Below are 21,761 nucleotides of genomic sequence, written 5' to 3' on the forward strand. Positions count from 1 at the left end.
AATATAAATTTTTTTGATTAAAATTTTATTTCTTTAAACATGTTTTCAATCTCTTCTGGCTCATAAGGTTTTTGCTAAAATATCTGCTGTTAGCCTAATGGGGTTCCCTTTATATGAGACCTGCCTCTTCTTTTTAGCTATCATTAATATTTTTTCTTATGCATTGAACTTGGAGAATCTCATGATTTCATGTTTTGGGATGGTCATGTTGTAGAGTATCTCTCAGTTGTTCTCTGAATTTCCTGAATTCAGAGAGACATGTCAGCCTCTCCAGTAAGGTTGAGGAAATTTTTGTGAACAATATTCCTAAATATGTTCCCCAAGTTTCTCACTCTATCTTCCTCTCTTTCAGAAATTTCAGTGGTCATAGGTTAGGTCTCTTTATATAGTCCCATAATTTTTCAGAGGTTTTGTTCCTTTTTAAATTTTTTTCTTCATTTTTGTCTGCTTGCATTGATTCAAAGGAGCAGAATTTGACCTCTGAGATTCTTTCCTAACATTTTTCTATTTTTTTTTTTTTTTTGAGACAGAGTCTTGCTCTGTCACCCAGGCTAGAGTGCAGTGGCGTGATCTCGGCACCCTGCAACCTCTGCCTCCTAGGTTCAAGTGATTCTCCTGCCTCAGCCTGCCGGGTAGCTGGGATGACAAGTGCACGCTACCATGCCCAGCTAATTTTTTTGTATTTTAGTAGAGATGGGGTTTCACCATGTTGCCCAGGCTGGTCTCAAACTCCTGAGCTAAGGCAATCCACCCGTCTCGGCCTCCCAAAGTGCTAGGATTACAGGCATGAGCCACCATGCCTGGCCTCTTTTTCTATTTTTTTTTTTTTTGTGCTTCTGCTTGCATTATGAAATTCTTTTGGTGAATATTTCAGTTACAGAAGTTCAGTTTGGTTGTTTCTTTAAATGCTTATGTCATCTTTCCACTCTTGAATCCTTTTACTGTTGTATTATTTCATTGCTATAAAGAACTACCTGAGACTGGATAATGTATGAAGAAATGAGGTTTAATTGACTCACAGTTAAGTAGGCTTAACAGGAAGCATAACTGGGAGGCATCAGGAAATTTACAATTATAGTGAAAGGTGAAGGAAAAGCAAAGACATTCTTCACATGGTGGCAGGAGAGAGACAGAGGGAGACCGTGAAGGGGGATGTGCCACACACTTTTAAACTATCATACTGGGTGTGGTGGCTCATGCCTGTAATCCCAGCACTTTGGGATGCCAACTTGGGAGGGTCACTTGAGGCCAGGAAGTCAAGACCAGCCTGGCCAACATGGAGAAACCCCATCTCTAATAAAAATACAAAAGTTAGGCCAGGTGCAGTGGCTCACGCCTATAATCCCAGCACTTTGGGAGGCCGAGACGGGTGGATCACGAGGTCAGGAGATCGAGACCATCCTGGCTCACACAGTGAAACCCCGTCTCTACTAAAAATACAAAAAAAAAAAAAAAAAGCCGGGTGTGGTGGTGGGCACCTGTAGTCCCAGCTACTCGGGAGGCTGAGGCAGGAGAATGGTGCGAACCCAGGAGGCGGAGCTTGCAGCGAGCTGCGATTGCACCACTGCACTCCAGCCTGGGCTACAGAGCAAGACTCTGTCTCAAAAAAAAAAAAAAGTACAAAAGTTAGCTGTGTGTGGTGGCAGTCACCTGTAAACCCAGTTACTTGGGAGGCTAAGGCTGGAGAATCACTTGAACCTGAGAGGCAGAGCTTGCACTGAACTGAGATCACAACACTGCACTCCAACCTGGGTGGCAGAGTGAGACACCATCTCAAAACAAACAAACAAACAAACAAACAAACAGACAGACAAAAATTCATCAGATCTTGTGAGAACTCACTCACTATTACAAGAAGAGTAAAGGGGCAGTCCGTCCCCATGATCCAATCACTTCCTGTCAGGCTCCTCTTCCAATTTGGCATGAGATTTTGGTAAGAACACAAATCCAAACCATATCATTCCACCCCTGGTCCCTCCCAAATCTCATGTCCTTCTCACATTTCGAAACACAATCATGCCTTCCCAACAGTCCCCCAAAGTCTTAACTCATTCCAGCATCAACCCAATAGTCCAAGTCCAATTTGTCATTTTTGACTGACACAAGGCAAGTCCCTTTTTCCTAGGAGGTTGTTAAGTCATAAAGAAGTTAGTTAGATGCAATGGAGGCAAAAGCATTGGGTAAATGTTCCTGTTCCAAATGGGAGAAATTTGCCAAAACCAAGGGGATGCAGGCCCCATGTAAGTCCAAAACCCAGCAGGGCAGTCATTAAATCTTAAAGATTTAAATTAATTTCCTTTGACTATATTTCTCACATGCAGGGCACACTGTTGCAAGGGGTGGGCTCCCAAGGCCTTGGGAAGCTCCACCTCTGTGGCTCTGCTGTGTACAGTCCTCATGGCTGCTTTCGTGTCTGACTTTGAGTGCCTGTGGCTTCTCCAGATGCACAGTGCAAGCTGTAAGTGGATCTGCCAATTTGGGGTTTGGACAATGGTGGCCCTCTTTTCACAGCTCTACTAGGCAGTGCCCCAGTGGGGACTCTGTGTGAGGGCTCCAAACCCACATGTGCCCTCCACATTGTCCTAGTAGAGGTTTTCCGTAAGGGTTCCACCTCTGCAGCAGACTTCTGTGTGGACATCCAGGTGTTTCCATACGCCCTGTGAAATCTAGGTTCCCAATCTCAACTCTTGCCTTCTGTGTACCCACAGGCCCAACACGACTTAGAGACTGCCAAGGCTTGGGGCTTGCACCCTCTGAAGCCATGGCCTGAGCTGCACCTTTGCCCTTTTTAGCCACAGCTGGAGGCGGAATGGCTGGGACACAGGACAACATGTCCCAAGGCTGCACAGAGCAGCTGGGATAGTGGCCTGGCCCTTGAAACCATTTTTGCTTCCTAGGCCTCTGGGCCTGTGATGGGAGGGGCTGCTGTGAAGGTCCCTAAAATGTCCTGGAAACATTTTCCCCATTGTCTTGGCTATTAACATTTGTCTCCTCTTTACTTCTGCAAATTTCTGCAGCTGACTTGAATTCCTCCCCCAGAAAATGGGATTTTCTTTATATATATTCTACTTTAAGTTCTGGGATACATGTGCAGAGTGTGCAGGTTTGTTACACAGATATACAAGTTTGCTGCACCTATCAACCTGTCTTCTGGGTTGTAAGCCCGACATGCATAAGATATTTGTCCTAATGCTCTCCCTCTCCTTTCCCTTCATCCCCCAACAGGCCCCTGTGTGTGATGTTCCCCTCCCTGTGTCCATGTGTTCTCATAATTCAACTCCCACTTATGAGTGAGAATATGCAGTGTTTGGTTTTCTGTTCCTGTGTTAGTTTGCTGAGAATGATGGCTTCCAGTTTCATGCATGTCCCTGCAAAGGACATGAACTTATTCTTTCTTATGGCTGCATAGTATTTCATGGTGTATATGTGCCACGTTTTCTTTATCCAGTCTATTATTGATGGGCATTTGGGTTGGTTCCAAGTCTTTGCTATTGTAAATAGTGCTGCAATAAACATACATGTGCATATGTCTTTATAGTAGAATGATTTATAATCCTTTGGGTATATAACCAGTAATGGGATCACTGGGTCAAATGATATTTCTGCTTCTAGATCATTGAGGAATTGCCACGCTGTCTTCCACAATGATGGGACTAATTTACACTCCCACCATCAGTGTAAGAGTGTTTCTATTTCTCCACATCCTCTCCAGCAACTATTGTTTCCTGTCTTTTTAATGATCGCCATTCTAACTGGCATGAAATGGTATCTCATCATGGTTTTGATTTGCATTTCTCTAATGACCAGTGATGATGAGCTTTTTTTCATATGTTTGTTGGCTGCATAAATGTCTTCTTTTGAGAAGTGTCTGTTCATATCGTTTGCCCACTTTTTGATAGGGTTGTTGTTTTCTTTCTCATAAATTTGTTTAAGTTCCTTGTAGATTCTGCATATTAGACTTTTGTAAGATGGGTAGATTGCAACAATTTTCTCCCATTCTGTAGGCTGCCTGTTCACTCTGATGAGGTTTCTTTTGCTGAGCAGAAGCTCTTTAGTTTAATTAGATTCCTAAAATGGGATTTTCTTTTCTACCACATGGCTGGGCTGCAAATTTTCCAAACTTTTATGCTCTGATTCCCTTTTAAATATAAATTCCAGTTTCAGAGAATGTCTTTGTCAATGCATATGAGCCTACACTTTTAGAAACAGTTAGGTCATATCTTGAATGCATTGCTGCTTATAAATGTCTTCCTCCGGGCACCCTAAATCATCGCTTTCAAGTTCAAAGTTCCACAGATCTGTAGGGCAAAAGCAAAAAGCAAAATGCTGCCAGTCTCTTTGCTAAAGCATAGCAAGAGTGACCTTTACTTCAGTTCCCAATTAGTTTCTCATCTCTATCTGAGACTACCTCAGCTTGGACTTCACTGTCTATATCCTACCATCATTTTGGTCAAAACCATTCAACAAGTCTCTAGGAAGTTCCAAACGTACCCACATATTTCTGTCTTCTTCTGAGCCCTCCAAACTGTTTCAATCTCTGCCTGTTACCCAGTTCCAAAGTTGCTTCCACATTTTCAGGTATCTTTATAGCAGTGCCTCACTCCTGGTTTCAATTTTCTTTCTTTCTTTCTTTCTTTCTTTCTTTCTTTCTTTCTTTCTTTCTTTTCTTTCTTTCTTTCCTTCTTTCCTTCTTCGTTCCTTCCTTCCTTCCTTTTTTTTTTTTTTTTTGAAACAGAGTCTTCCTCCATTGCCCGGGAGTGCAGTGGTGTGACCTTGGCTCACTGCAACCCCTGCCTCCCAGGTTCAAGTGATTATCGTACCTCAGCCTCCCTAGTAGCTGGGATTACAGATGTGTGCCACCACACCTGGCTAATTTTTGTATTTTTTGCAGAGATGGGGTTTAACCATGTTCACCCTGCTGGTCTTGATCTCCTGACCACAAGTGATCCTGCTGCCTTGACCTCCCAAGGTGCTGAGATTACTGGCATGAACCGTCATGCCTTGCCCTGGTTTCAATTTTCTATATTAGTCTGTTTTCACACTGCTGTAAAGAACTATGTGAGACTGGATAATTTATGAAGAAAAGAGGTTTAATTGACTCACAGTTCAGCAGGCATAACAGGAAGCATGACTGGGAGACCTTAGGAAACTTACAATCACAGCAGAAGGGGAAGGGGAAGCAAGCACCTACTTCACATGGTGGCAGGAGAGAAAGAAAGAGTAGGGAGTGAAGTGCTACACTCTTTTAAATTATCAAATCTCATGAGAACTCACTCACTAGCATAAGAACAGCAAGGGTATATTTACCCCCATGATCCAATCACCTGTTACCAGACCTGTCTTGTTCCAATTTTTCATGAGATTTGGGTGGGCACACAATTCAAACCATATCAACTGCTTTCTTTGGATTGGGTTTCAAAATTCTCGTCCATCTTCTTGATCATGCCTCTGGATTCTGAGTTCTTTGTCTGTCATTTTAGTCATTTGTCTGGTTAAGAACCATGGTTGGGAAGCTAGTGCAGTCATTTGGAGATAAGAAGTCACTCTGGCTTTTGGAGTTGCCAGAATTCTTTTGCTGATAGTTTCTCATCAATGTGAGCTGACGTTTCTTTAATGTTTGCATTTGTTGTCTTTTGATTGGTGCTTTTTGCTTTTATAATATTTGACGCCCTTTATTGTTTGACAGTGGTTTAATTTGGTTTCAGTTGATTGGTTTTATTTCTGGATGATTTCAGGGGGTCAGTGCTCAGCTCAACACTACTGCCTCCATCTTGCAGGCAAGACAGCCCTGCTCTCTCCAGGTATAGCTCCTAACACAGGCTAAAAGCCACCAAGGGAATATGACAAGCCTTGGGGAATGGTCACCCATGGTCATGCTCCACTGCCCCTGTTTCTTCACCAAACTCTCTAGGCTCTGTGCAGACTTGAATTCTGTCTCTCCCAACTCTCTAGAGAGCTCCCTCTGCCAACTCAATTGTCTATAGGGACTATGGAATCTCCTGCAGTTGGATCCTAGAGGCCCATGGTGAAAGTGGGCTGCTCCAAGCCTATTTTACTCAACCCTTCACTAGGAGCTGCTCAGCACCATGAATAAGTCCTAGTGCTTATCAACCCTACGTAGAGTTCCAAGATTCCTCCTCATTTAGCCCCAGGGGCTGCATACTCCCCATATCCACATTCCAATGCTTTATTTCCAAAGATATGTTCAGAGTGTGCCAGTCTACTTGATGGTCTAGTCTGTCTTGATGGGAGAAGCTCTTCCTGGAAGAGTCTACTCAGCAATCTTGGCTCTTCTACCAATAAAATTATTTTAGGATTTAACATTTGCTACTCATGTATTTCACATTTTAAGAATTAAATTAATTTTTATATAATCATGTTTTGTTTCAAATTACAAGATAGAAGATTTAGGTTTAAGATTTATGACAAAAATGTTATGGGTGTGAGTCATCTTTAATTGAATAAAATAGTGACATGATATATAACTTTCTTTTGCAATACACTTTCACTCTTTGCATTTCTTATAATCACTAGAAATTCATGTATATGCTTGGCATACGATTTTCATTTTGTTAATGAATTTTCGGATGTGATTAAGGTCATCTTAATTTGCATGATTATCATTTTATATTTCTCAGCGTGATTTGTATTTCAATATTAAATGTATTTATGCTAGAAATTAAAGATTAAATATAAGCAAAATAATGTAGAATTATATAATAATAAAAATTATCATGAACCCTAGCAGGTTCCAGGTGAATGGTTTAAAATAAGGTGAGAGTATCATGAGAATGGTTATTGATTTTTTCTAACTACCCTACATGTTTATTTAACAACAGATTCAGAGGCTTTCAAGGACTTACAGAAGAAATAATCTCAAATAACTATTTAATTTACTCTTTAGATTTAAAATAAATACCTTTATAAATTAAAATAAACACCTTTATCTGAATCAATTATATGAACTTCTGGATGAAGTTTAGAAATGTGGCATTAAAACACTGTAGACTATATTTCAAACACTCTTTGTAAATCCTGAAGCAACCTTTTGTTACAGAAATATTTGATTTTTACACACCCCCAAAACCAAACATATATTCCAAACAATCCTGCTTATAAATAATAATTGTTTTCATTGCACTTTGACTTGCTGAATTATAGTAATTGTGTAACGAGTAAAATTGGTAACTTATTCATGAACCCCTTTTTGAAATCTGTAATATATGTATATACAAAAACATACATAAAAAGTTAATGTTTTGTAGATATAGATAATGATTATGTAAAATCGGCATAATTTACCTCAACAATGGCTTCAATAATGCTTCTAGGCACCATTATTTTCAAAACAACTTAAAAGATTTCTGTGAGTACTGTTTCTGATATTTCTAATTAATTCCTTGAATGCAGCTTACCTACTTTCCTTATAAATTTTAAAACTAAAATAAATAATAGGGACCTCGATGATTTTATGGAAGGAAATCTCTACTAAGTGCTAACCCCATTATTTGAATCAGCTATAACTTGGATAGGACTAAATGTAGTATTATGCATCTCCTTAGATAAACAAAAGGAAATGAGAAATCACAATATTAAAATATGATTAGCAAGTCTCATCTTCACAAACTGTCACTAATATGTAAAGAATATGTTTCAAAAATTTTCCCAGGTAGTGTAGAGTATTTATATCTTATGAATAATTTTATACCTAAAATATGCCCTAGCAATAGTGATAAAATACAGTAGAATTTAAAAAAATATTATTTGCCAATTAAGCATCTTTTAAAATTAAACATTTTTGTAAAACATAAAACAAATTTTTTTGTATAAAATACTGTAGCTTGCACCTCATATTTAAAATTTTCTTCTCATTTTCATGCCTAATGTTTATTTTAATTCATTTTGACATTTCATTTGTAATACAAGTTGCTTTCTGTATTTATTTCTTCTAGAACCAGCTCACCAACAATCTAAACTAAGATTATCTTGTAAAACACTAAAAATACTTTACAAGTTACAACTTACTAAATGCAGATAGTACTTTACTAAAAGACAGATAAACAAATGCAATTATAATAAAGAGAAAACAGTAGATGGATTTTGAAAAGCAAGATAAATATAGCATTTATCTCTATGTACAACCTACTTATATTACTGATATTGGTTTTCAGTGATTTTGCAATTAAAATTTTTGTTTTTAACCAACATTGGGTAGATTGCATAGAAGAAATATCTTAATGAGTATTTATAACAATATATTCAGAAAAATTTAAATTTACAACTAATATTAAAAAATGAAGCTTGCAATAACATAAAGGTATTATCAGTATATTGCCTTTTGACACAATTCTAGAATGCTGAGGACATTCTTATTAATATTTCCATTTATAAAGTGCCCCTATCATTCACCTGTGAAAATTTACCTTTCTTGATTTAGGGTTTGACTTTTTGATTGTTTTTTTACTAGAGAGGTTTTTGGGGAAAAAACAGTTTCAACTTTTTAATCGAACTGATAATGAAAGCTCCAGTTTCAAAAAAATCAAAATTTTAACAGACATAACATTTATTAAGCAGGTTAAAATAGCACAGTTTACACTATAAAATTCACCCATGACTTAGTTTGAAAAACTCAGTTAACATAAAATAATTTTGCATCCTTCCGACTGGTGATATTGGAAAATATCAATTTAATGAAGGAATCAGTGTAATTACAGCAAATGATGTGTAAAATTGAGTAAAAAGGTTTATATGGTTTGGATTTGTGTCTCCACCCAAATCTCATCTTTAAGTGTAATCCTCATACTCCCCACATGTCTGGAGAGGAACCTGGTGGGAGGGAATTGAATCCTGGGGGTAGTTCTTCTATGCTGTTCTTGTGATAGTGAGTGAGTTCCCATGAGATCTAATGGTTTTATAAGCGGTTCTTCCCCCTTTGCTTCACACACTTCTCTCTCTTGCTGCCATGTAAAAAGGTCCACGCTTGCTTCCCTTTCACCTTCCACCATGACTATAAGTTTCCTGAGGCCTCGCTAGCCATGGGGAGCTGTGAGTCAAACCTCTTTCTTTTATATATTACCCAGTCTCAATTATTTCTCTATAGCCATGTGAAAACAGACTAATAGAAAGGTCCTTACTTTTTTCTCTGTATTTATTGTCACCACCTTTTCCTGGACTTCCATGAGGGTTGTGATATTTTCAACAGAGACTTCCATCTGTCTGTGACTCATTTTCATTAAATAGAATAATTTTCATCAAAACAATTTATACCCTAAACTAATATGAGTTATGATCTACGTCTTGAATTTAATAAAATATTTTTGGTCATTCGCACTTTAGAGTTATTTATTTATTCTTCCACTTTTCTTAATCTAGGTCTGCCCTTCAACTCTGAACTATTCTCCCGCTAAATACAAGTTGTATGATTCCTCTTACCAAGAGCATGCTTTCTCTTTGTACAGAAAACTTTGAAACTTTTCAGTAGATAAATATGTACAAAATTTTATTTAGGTAATCTTAATTTGTTAACATAAAATGATACTAATAACCATTCTATTGACTGACTTATGTTTGTGTAGTTGTTTTAAGTGAGAAGGGAAAGGTAAGAGAAACTGTTTTCCCTATGTTAGGAATTTAGACAAGTATACACATTTTTTAACATCGTAGCCTTTGCTATGCTGCATTACTAATATTATGTAGGATTTAGCAAGCAAACAAATAAAATTTAATTTTTTAAAAAATGTTATTTGATACCTTAACTACAATCTGAACAGATCTCTGTATTTTCCATCCTCTGTACAATCATTAACAAGACATTTTTCTTCAAATATTATGTGTAGGCAATTTAACTATATTATTATAAGTGATTATTCATACTGAAGTAATCAATAGCTCCATTTTTGGACACAGTGATCAAGTTTCCTAATGCAATGATTGCATTAATCTATTTAGAAAATATTATAGCTATTTAATTTTAATAACATTTAATACCACTCATTATAAATACCATAAGCATTATTAATATGATATAATTATATTTCATTTCAGACTTCCAGTTATGCTCTCCTTTACCTATCTATGTCATTCTTGGTTTATTGCAAGTCTGTTCATTACACTAATTCATTTATATCTAATGCTTTCCAGTAAAGACCCAAATTATTATTAACTGGTCATAATACTACAGCTTCTTTTAATACTTACGGCACTTGTATAAACCATTTATAGTCTTATAAGCTTGCTAGAGTGATTAGCTCCAAATATTAATAATGATAGCGAAAATGACAAAATCTAACTAAAATATTTACCATTAACTTTTAGCTTCAATCCCATCAAGTAGACACATTTCTTACAGCTTTGTTGAAGAATAACTGAGAAATAAAACATTATATGTGTTTAAAGTGTACAATGTGGTATTTGATATAAATAACCTCATGTAACAATTCCAACAATCAAGATAATTAACACATACATCACCTTGCATTGTTACCGTTTTTGTGTGTCTGTTGAGAACATTTAAGATCTACTCTCTTAGCAAATTTCCAGTATACAATACAATGTTATTAACTATATTAATATACATAGTATTAATATACTATGCTGTATATTAGCTATCTAGTAAAACTTATTCATCTCATAACTGAAAATTTGTACCCTTTGAACAACATCTGCCAAATTCCCCCACCCCATAGCTCCTGGCAACCACCATTATATTCTCTGTCTCTCTAAGTTTAACTATTTTAAATTCCACATGTACAGGATAATATGCAACAATTACCTTTCCATATCTGGCTATTTCATTAAACTTAATGTTATCCAGGTTCATCTGTGTTGTCACAAGTGGCAGAATTTTTTTTAGAGGCTGAATAATATTCTAGGATATATGCATATATATGTATGTATGTGTATACACACACACAGCATGTTTTATTTGCAGATGAAAACTTAGGTTGTTTTCATGTCCTGACTATTACGAATAATGCTGCAATTAACATGAGAGTGTGGATATATCTTTGAGATACTGATTTCATTCCTTCAGCTATACACTAAGAAGTGTGATTGCTAGACACATTTTCTTAAAAATAATAAGTCATCATTGTAGGGACATCAAATATACCTCTTTTATCAAGCCACCAGTAATTTTCAGAGATTTCCCCTTTTTTGAGATCTGAAAGGCCTGGGCCTGAAGCTTTCTTGGGGCAGGAAAATAGTTATATGGACATTATCCCAGTGATTACTTATAAAAGTGGCTTTTTTGCAGTTAAAATATTGCTTATTTCTATGTATAGCATAACCCTCTTTGTATGAATTCATCTTTCAGTCTTTGGTTCTTTCCTATTTAAGACAAATTTTAACCTCCATCATGAGTGTACATTTATGATATTTATGTTCTATGCCGTAATGTATATTTTTATATTTTAAATAGGTATAATGGCAGAAAACTAGAGAAAAAGGCTAGTTATTTTAAGCAGATTTAAAAGTTGAAAATACAAAGCTTTCCAGGATTAGATTAATATTAACCCACAGGTTAATGTTCTGGTTTGGTTCAATTTTAATTTTAAAAGTTTCCTTCCATCTTTTCTTTTTATATATCAACACAGGTAAAAGATCATGATTGAAAAAGAAAATATTATCCCTATAAGGATGTTTTAAGACTAATGTTTTAAAAATCTGGAATCCACATAAGTTTCAGATTAAAATAAACATAAAAGATTAACTCAGAGTATCTCATTATGTAACTTCTTATCTCAATTTATAGCATTTGAATATTCTGAGTTCTACTTTGCACTTGATTTGACAATGTGAATCTCAATGTTCCAAACATTTTCTTCATGACACAGGCCATTATGAAGAAAAAACTCCCATACTGCTATCTCATATCACAGTAATGTTTTTATCTGCAGTGTGCTAATAGAGTCTCCTGGGATTTATATCAATAGTAATCACCAAATGTGATGTTAGAGGAAGGCTGATGTTTTGATAGTCTTTTATTGGCTCTTGCGAATTTAGACCAATCATCAACATCATTATTATACAGAATGCGGCTAAAAATGGGAAAAGGGAAAAGTGGGTTAATTTCATTTTAATTTAAGGCTTTGGGCCCTAAATGCCAATGTAAGAATTTATTAGTAATAGTTATATCAAAAGCTTTTTAAAGTAATTACAAGCAAATTATATGCATGTGGCCAGTAAAATCAGAGGTTAGATTCATTATTTCTAATAAAATGCATGGTTTATGGACAAAATCTGTTGAGTTTTGTATTCTCTAATTTAATCAGCATAAACTTCAATTGTGCAGAATTATATGGTCAAAAATGTCATTAAAAAGTCATGAAATTGCATAAATCTATACTGTGTATAATAGCGTGTTCCTCATATCTTCAATTTCAAATGCTTCAAATTGACTTCGGTTTTCTGGTTCAGCATGTAAGGTGCTTAGAAGTCACCATTCATGATCTAGCCTTATACCAAAAAGCATATCTTTACAAATTGTAATCAAATATCCAGGTAAACAAAAGATATTTTTTCTCCAACTGTTCTGAATATTCTATATTTTTTACTTTAAATTTGCATATACACCCTGGACACAGTGGCTCATGCCTGTAATCTCAATACTTTGAGAGGCTGAGGTGGGCGGATCACCTAAGGTCAGGAGTTCAAAACCAGCCTGGCCAATGTCACGAAACCTTGTCTCTACTAAAAATACAAAAATTAGGCCAGAGGTGGTGGCTCATACCTGTAATCCCAGCACTTTGGGAGGCCGAGGAGGGTGAATCACGAGGTCAGGAGTTCAAGACCAGTATGGCCAAGATGATGAAACCACGTCTCTACTAAAAATACAAACAAATTAGCTGGGCGTGGTGGCAGGCACCTGTAATCCCAGCTATTTGGGCGGCTGAGGTAGAGAACTGTTTGAACCCAGGAGGTGGAGTTTGCAATGAGCCGAGATCACGCCACTGCACTCCAGTCTGGGCGACAGGGCGAGACTCTGTCTCAAAAAAAAAAAAGAAAAAAAAATACACACACACACACACACAAATACAAATATTAGCTGGGCATGGTGGTGGGTGCCTGTAATCCCAGCTACATGGGAGGCTGAGGCAGGGAGAATCACTTGAACCCAGGAGGCGGAGGTTGTAGTGAGCCGAGATCACACTACTGCACTCCAGCCTGGATGACAGAGGGAGACTCCATCTAAAAAAAAAAAATTGCATATATATTTGATATTGTGAAAACTGCAAATATCAAGAGATCAATGTTCTTCAGAGGTTGTCAGTTACACAAAATTTCTGCTGAAGACATCTAAACAATCAAATCTAAACAATATTTTGCTTGTCTCTCCTACACCCTCAAATTTTTAAGCGGGTTTAGTCAGCTCAGGAGCAATAGCCAAGGCGGGTATCATGATGGATTGCCAAGGAATAGAGCTGAAAGGATAGGTATCTAAACTGAAACCGGAAAGTACAACAGCCAAAAGTTATATATATTATGTCATACAAAGCTCCAGGAATCTTTTTTTTTTTAATTTGAGATGGAGTGTTGCTCTGTTGTCCAGGCTGGAGTGTAATGGCACGATCTCAGCTCACTGCAACCTCTGCCTCCCATGTTCAAGTGATTATGCTGCCTCAGCATCCTGAGTACCTGGGATTACAGGTGCCCACTACCACACCTGGCTAATTTTTGTATGTTTAGTAGAGACGGGGTTTCACCATGTTGGCCAGGCTGGTCTCGAACTCCTGACCTCTGGTGATCCGCTGGCCTCGCCCTCCCAAAGTGCTGTGATTACAGGCATGAGTCACCATGCCCAGCTCCAGGGATCAAATTTGGGGGAGCAAACTTCTCTAATCAAATATAAGAGGAAGAGTTCTAGCAAAGATACTTTAGACATAGTCAAAATGTCTAAAACTAGGTAGAAATGGGAATAAAGATTGTGACCCAGAATGAAATAAATTAAGATAAGTCAGAGAAAATACCATAAATTGAGTTGACGGAACAGCTAGGTTTAACAGCTGACCAATATGAGACCAATATGATGCAATATAATTATACAAATTTTTCTTTTTTATTTGGATATAATTTTGCTATTTTTTTGTGCTTATTGCCATGTTTAACACTATGAGTCACATAAAGTATGTTTGAAATTAAATTAGTGTCATTATAAAGCTCACAATTTAGAAATCCCTAACCTGTTTCTCTTCAATTTAAAGCAATGATCTAGGTGGGCAAATGAAACAAACACATGAAACTATTAAATAAAATTTTAAGGTGGTTTATGATTTTATTAGTACAGTTGTTGTAACCAGTATAAATTACAAAGTGTAGTATTCAAATGCAACAGAAATATATTTCTGGCTCATATAGCCTCCCAGGACAGATGTTGTTGGCAGGTGAGTGGCTTTTCAGGTACCCAAGGTTATTGTATTTTTTTATTCTGCCGTGACTTAGAACTTTATTGTCATATTCTAGCACAGAGGAACATAAAGGGAGCATATGGAATTCACACATTTGATTGCTTTAAGATTTTTTTGGAGATGTTAAAAATATTTATCTTAAGTGCACTGCTGTATAATAAGTAAAAGCAAGCCAAAAGAAAAATTCATTTTATTTGAAGTAATATCTCTAATGAAGATGGTTTTATACATTAAGAGGGCAAGGTAGAAATAATTTAATGCATAAACCAATTTAATGCATAGAAGAGATACATAAAAATTTTAAAAGGAGTTGTTAACACACACATACGTGCATGCGTGAATCAAATCTGATAAACTGATTCCTCATAGATTAGTAAATTGAGTATCGGTGTGTGGTTCTTCCTTTCTTCGTTTAATTTTATATTAAGCAAAAACTTTTTCCAACATATCAAATTGTATTAAAACATTGTCACTCAATTTTAGAATTAGATATTCATCTATCATTTTGAAGCAGCTAGAATTCTAGCCCTTGTCCTCTCACATGTTAGTAAGATAACTGCGAAACAGAGAAGTTGCATAGCTTCTTCAGAGTGCCACAGAGAGTCAGGGAGCAAATCATGGCTCAAACTCAAGTTATGTGCTTTCTAATACCACAAACTCATGCAGTTTCTTTGACAATTCTCAGTATAATCTTATTTCAATCTGACTCATAGCACTAATTAGAAAACACTATGAAGAACACCTTACACTGATCAAATTCCACTGATTCTTAGAAATCAGCTTATATAGTACTTCATCAGGTAGGCATTCCCTGCCACTCCAATCTAAATTAATCCCCCACATTATTCCCACTTACACCACTCTGATTTTTTTTATCTTAACACTTAACTCTATTTGTTATTACATATTTACTTTAAGGATTTTTAAACATTTATTGCCTGCATTAGAGGAGTCAGGGACCATGTTTGTTTTGTTTACTACTGTTTACCTGGTACCTATCTCAGTGTCTAGCAGTTAATAGGTACTCAGTAAATATCAATTTAGTAAGTAAATGCTTGCATTAGTCTTTCCTCATCTCACCGCTGAACTGAATTCCACATATTCTTTCCACATATTCTTTTTGTTTATTTATTTATTTTTTTGAGATGGAGTGTCACTCTATCACCCAGGCTGGAGTGCAGTGGCATGATCTTGGCTCACTGCAACCTCCACCTCCTGGCTTCAAGCGATTCTCCTGCCTCAGCCTCCCAAGTAGCTGGGATTAAAGTTGTGTGCCACCACGCTTGGCTAATTTTTGTATTTTTGGTAGAGATGGGGTTTCACCATATTGGCCAGGCTGGTCTTGAACTTCTGGCCTCAAGTGATCTGCCCGCCTCGGCCTCCCAAAGTGCTGGGATTACAGGTATAAGCTTCTGCGGCTGGCCAAAATTCCACATATTCTTAAAGGTTCTATTCAAGCTCTATTTTATTCATGAACTTTATCTGAATCATTTTAACTAATAACAATCTCTCTCTTTCGACTTCATTCGTCATTAGTATTCACCTTTGGTCAACTGATATAACTGTGGCAGACTGCTAGTTGTAATCCAAAAATTCTGTTTCCTCTTTGTCACGTATACATTGTCCATCCTCTCTTGCAGGTCAGTTGGGGTCATGTGACTGAATTACTGGCAAAGCAACGTGAGCAATGGTGAAATAAGCCACTTCCAAACTAAGGCTTATAACAAGTTATGTCTGATTGTGGTGTTTTAGCTATAGTTAAAAAATAAAATATGATCACTCTGACTTGGCTGTAGAAAACATCCCAAAGGTGTGGCTAGCAAGATGGCCAAATAGGAACAGCTCTGGTCTGCAGCTCCCAGCAAGATCAACGCAGAAAGCAAGTTATTTCTGCATTTCCAACTGAGGTACCCAGCTCATCTTATTGGGACTGGTTAGACAGTGGGTGCAGCCCACAGAGGGGGAGCTGAAGCAGGGTCTGGCATCGCCTCACTCGGGAAGTGCAAGGGGTCAGGGAACTCCCTCCCCTAGCCAAGGGAAGACGTGAGGGACTGTGCCATGAGAAATGGTGCATTCCAGTCCAGATGCTATGCTTTTCCCTCAGTCTTCACAACCTGCAGACCCGGAGATTCCCTTGGGTGCCTACACCACCAACACCCTGGGTTTCAAGCACAAAACTGGGCAGCCATTTGGGCAGGCACCTAGCTAGCAGCAGGAGTTTTTTTTTCATACCCCAGTGGTGCCTGGAATGCCAGCGAGACAGTCTGTTCACCACCCTGGAAAGGGGGCTGAAGCCAAAGAGCTAAGTGATCTAGCTCAGTGAATCTCACCCCTATGGAGCACAGCAAGCTAAGATCCACTGGCTTGAAATTCTGGCTGCCAGCACAGCAGTCTGAAGTCAACCTGGGATGCTCCAGCTTGGTGGGGGGAGGGGCGTCCGCCATTACTGAGGCTTGAGTAGGCAGTTTTCCCCTCACAGTGTAAACAAAGCGAACAGGAAGTTTGAACTGGGTGCAGCCCACCGCAGCCTAGCAAAGCTGCTGTAGCCAGACTGCCTCTCTAGATTATTCCTCTTCGGGCAGGGCATCACTGAAAAAAAGGCAGCAGCCCCAGTCAGGGTCTTAAAGACAAAACTCCCATCTCCCAGGGACAGAACACCTGGGAGAAGGGGGCGGCTGTGGGCACAGCTTCAGCAGACTTAAATGTTCCTTCCTGCCATCTCTGAAGAGAGCAGTGGATCTGCCAGCACAGCACTCGAGCTCTGCTAAGGGACAGACTGCCTCCTCTACTGGGTCCCTGACCCCACTGTCTCCTGACTGGGAGACACCTCCTGGCAGAAGTCGAGAGACACCTCATATAGGGGAGCTCTGGCTGGCATCTGGTGGGTGCATCTCTGGGACAAAGCTTCCAGAGGAAGAAACAGGCAGCAATCTTTGCTGTTCTGCAGCCTCCACTGGTGATACCCAGGCAAACAGGGTCTTGAGTGGACCTCCAGAAAGCTCCAGCAGACCTGCAGCAGAGGTGCCTGACTGTTAGAAGGAAAGCTAACAAACAGAAAGGAATAGCATCAACATCCACAAAAACGACATCCACACAAAAACCCCATCTGAAGATCATCAACTTCAAAGACCAAAGGTAGAAAAATCCACAAAGATGATGAAAAAACAGCAAAAAAAAGGATGAAAATTCCAAAAGCCAGAACATCCCTTCTCCTCCAGAGGATCACAATTCCCTGCCAGCAAGGGAACAAAACTGGACATAGAATGAGTTTGACAAATTGACAGAAGTAGGCTTCATAAGGTGGGTAATAACAAACTCCTCCGAGCTATAGGAGCATGTTCTAACCCAATGCAAGGAAGCTAATAATCTTGAAAAAAGGATAGAGGAATTGTTAACTAGAATAACCAGTTTAGAGAAGAAAATAAATGATGTGATGGAGCTGAAAAACACAACATGAGAACTTCGAGAAGCACACAGAAGTATCAATAGCCAAATCGACCAAGCAGAAGAAAGGATATCAGAGATTGAAGATCAACTTAATGAAATAAAGCATGAAGACAAGATTAGAGAAAAAAGAATGAAAAGGAACAAACAAAGCCTCCAAGAAATATGGTACTATGTGAAAAGACCAAACCTAAGTTTGATTGGTGTACCAGAAAGTGATGGGGAGAATGGAACCAAGTTGGAAAACACTCTTCAGGATATTATCTAGGAGAACTTCTCCTAGCAAGACAGGCCAACATTCCAATTCAGGAAATACAGAGAACACCACTAAGATACACCTCAAGAAGAGCAACCCCAAGATACATAATCGTCAGATTCACCAAGGTTGAAATGAAGGAAAAAATGTTAAGGGCAGCCAGAGAGAAAGGTTGGGTTACTCACAAAGGGAAGCCCATCAGACTAACAGCGGATCTCTCTGCAGAAACCCTACAAGCCAGAAGAGAGTGGGGGCCAATATTCAACATTCTTAAAGAACAGAATTTTCAACCCAGAATTTCATATCCAGGCGAACTAAGCTTTGTAAGTGAAGGAGAAATAAAATCCTTTACAGACAAGCAAAAGCTGAGAGATTTTGTCACTACCAGGCCTGCCTTACAAGAGCTCCTGAAGGAAGCACTAAATATCAAAAGAAAAAAACCTATACCAGCCACTGCAAAAACATACAAATTGTAAAGACCATCAACACTATGAAGAAACTGTATCAACTAACAGGCAAAATAACCAGCTAGCATCATAATGTCAGGATCAAATTCACACGTAACAATATTAACCTTAAATGTAAACGGGCTAAATGCCCCAATTAAAAGACACAGACTGGCAAATTTGATAAAAAGTCAAGACCCATTGGTGTGCTGTATTCAGGAGACCCAGCTCATGTTCAAAGACACACATAGGCTCAAAATAAAGGGATGGAGGATTATTTACCAAGCAAATGGAAAACAAAAACAAAAACAAAAGCAAAAAATCAGGGGTTGCAATCCTAGTCTCTGTTAAAACCTACTTTAAACCAATGAAGATCAAAAAAGACAAAGAAGGGCATGACATATGGTAAAGAGATCAATGCAACAAGAAGAGCTAACCTAAATATATGTGCACCCAATACAAAAGAACCCAGATTCATAAAGCAAGCTCTTAGAGACCTACAAAGAGACTTAGACTTATACACAATACTAGTGGGAGACTTTAACATCCCACTGTCAGTATTAGACAGATAACCAGACAGAAAATTAACAAGGATATTCAGGACTTGAACTCAGCTCTGGGCCAAGCAGACCTAATAGACATCTACACAACTCTCCACCCCAAATCAACAGAGTATACATTCTTCTCAGCATCAAATCAAACTTATTCTAAAATTTACCACATAATTGGAAGTAAAACACTCCTCAGCAAATGCAAAAGAATGGAAATCATAACCAATTGTCTCTCAGACCACAGTGCAATCAAATTAGAACTCAGGATTAAGAAACTCACTCAAAACCACACAACTACATGGAAACTGAACACCTGCTCCTGAATGACTGCTGGGTAAATAATGAAATGAAGTCAGAAATAAATAAGTTCTTTGAAACCAAAGAGAACAAGGACACAATGTACCAGAATCTCTGGGTCACAGCTATAGAATAAAATTTATAGCCCTAAATTCCCACAGGAGAAAGTGGGAAAGATCTAAAATCGACACCCTAATATCACAATTAAAAGAACTAAAGAAGCAAGAACAAACAAATCCAAAAGCTAGCAGAAGACAAGAAATAACTAAGATCAGAGCAGAACTGAAGGAGATAGAAACACGAAAAACCCTTCAAAAAATCAATAAACCCAGTAGCTGGTTTTTTGAAAAGATTAACAAAATAGATAGACTGCTAGTCAGATTAATAAGGAAGAAAAGAGAGAAGAATCAAATAGATACAATAAAAAATGATAAAGGGGATATCGCCACTGATCCCACACAAATACAAACTACCATTAGAGAATACTACAAACACCTCTATGCAAATCAACTAGATAGTCTAGAAGAAATGTATAAATTCCTGGACACATACACCCTCCCAAGACTAAATCAGGAAGAAGTCAAATCCCTGAATATACCAATAACAAGTTCTGAAATTGAGGCAGTAATTAATAGCCTACCAACAAAAAAAAGCCCAGGATCAGATGGAGTCACAGCCGAATTCTATCAGAGGTTCAAAGAGGAGCTGGTACCATTCCTTCTGAAATTATTTCAAATAATAGAAAGAGAGGGACTCCTTCCTAACTCATTTCATGAGGCCAGCATCATCCTGATACCAAAACCTGGAAGAGACACAACAAAAAAAGAAAATTTCAGGCTAATATCCCTGATGAACATTGTGGCAAAAATTCTCAATAAAATACTGGCAAACCGAATCCAGCGGCACATCAAAAACTTATCCACCACAATCAAGTTGGCTTCAATCCCTAGGAAGCAAGCCTGGTTCAACATACACAAATCAATAAACGTAATATATCACATAAACAGAACCAATGACAAAAACCACATGATTGTCTCAATAGATGCAGAAAAGGCCTTCAATAAAATTCAACACCGCTTCATGCTAAAAACTCTCAATAAACTAGGTATTGATGGAACATATCTCAAAATAATAAGAGCTATTTATGACAAACTCACAGCCAATATCATACTGAATGGGCAAAAGCTGGAAGCATTCCCTTTGAAAACCGGCACAACACAAGGATTCCCTCTCTCACCACTCCTATTCAACATAGTATTGGAATTTCTGGCCAGGGCAATCAGCCAAGAGAAAGAAATAAAGCATATTCAAATAGGAAAAGATGAAGTCAAATCATCTCTGTTTGCAGATGACATAATTGTATATTTAGAAAATCCCATTGTCTCAGCCCAAAATCTCCTTAAGCTGATAAGCAACTTCAGCAAAGTCTCAGGATACAAAATCAATGTACAAAAATCACAAGCATTCCTATACATCAATAATAGACAAACAGAGAGCCAAATTATGAGTGAACTCCCATTCACAATTGCTACAAAGAGAATAAAATATCTAGGAATACAACTTACAAGGGATGTGAAGGACCTCTTCAAGGAGAACTACAAACCAATGCTTAAGGAAATAAGAGAGGACACAAACAAATGGAAAGCCATTACACGATCATGGATAGGAAGAATCAATATCGTGAAAATGGCCATACTGCCCAAAGTAATTTACAGATTCAACGCTATCCCCATCAGGCTACCATTGTCTTTCTTCACAGAATTAAAAAAAAAACTACTTTAAATTTCATATGGAACCAAAAAAGAGCCCATATAGCCAAGACAATCCTAAGCAAAAAGAACAAAGCTGGAGGCATCATGCTACCTGACTTCAAACTATACTACAAGGCTACAGTAACCAAAACAGAATGATACTGGTACCAAAACAGATATATAGACAAGTGGAACAGAACAGATTACTCAGAAATAACACCACACATCTACAACCATCTGATCTCTGACAAACCTGACAAGCAATGAGGAAAGGATTCCCTACTTAATAAATGGTGTTGGGAAAACTGGCTAGCCATATGCAGAACTGAAACTGGACCCCTTTGTTACACCTTATACAAAAATTAACTCAAGATGGATCAAAGACTTAAATGTAATACCTGAAACCATAAAAACCTTAGAAGAAAACCTAGGCAATACCATTCAGGATATAGACATGGGCAAAGACTTTATAACTAAAATACCAAAGCAATAGCCAAAATTGACAAATGGGATCTAATTAAACTAAAGAGCTTCTGCACAGCAAAAGAAAGTGTCATCAGAGTGAGCAGGCAACCTATATAATCGGAGAAAATTTTGCAATCTATCCATCT

The sequence above is a fragment of the Pongo pygmaeus genome, chromosome X (assembly GCF_028885625.2).
Source record: "Pongo pygmaeus isolate AG05252 chromosome X, NHGRI_mPonPyg2-v2.0_pri, whole genome shotgun sequence".
Classification (NCBI taxonomy): Eukaryota; Metazoa; Chordata; class Mammalia; order Primates; family Hominidae; genus Pongo; species Pongo pygmaeus.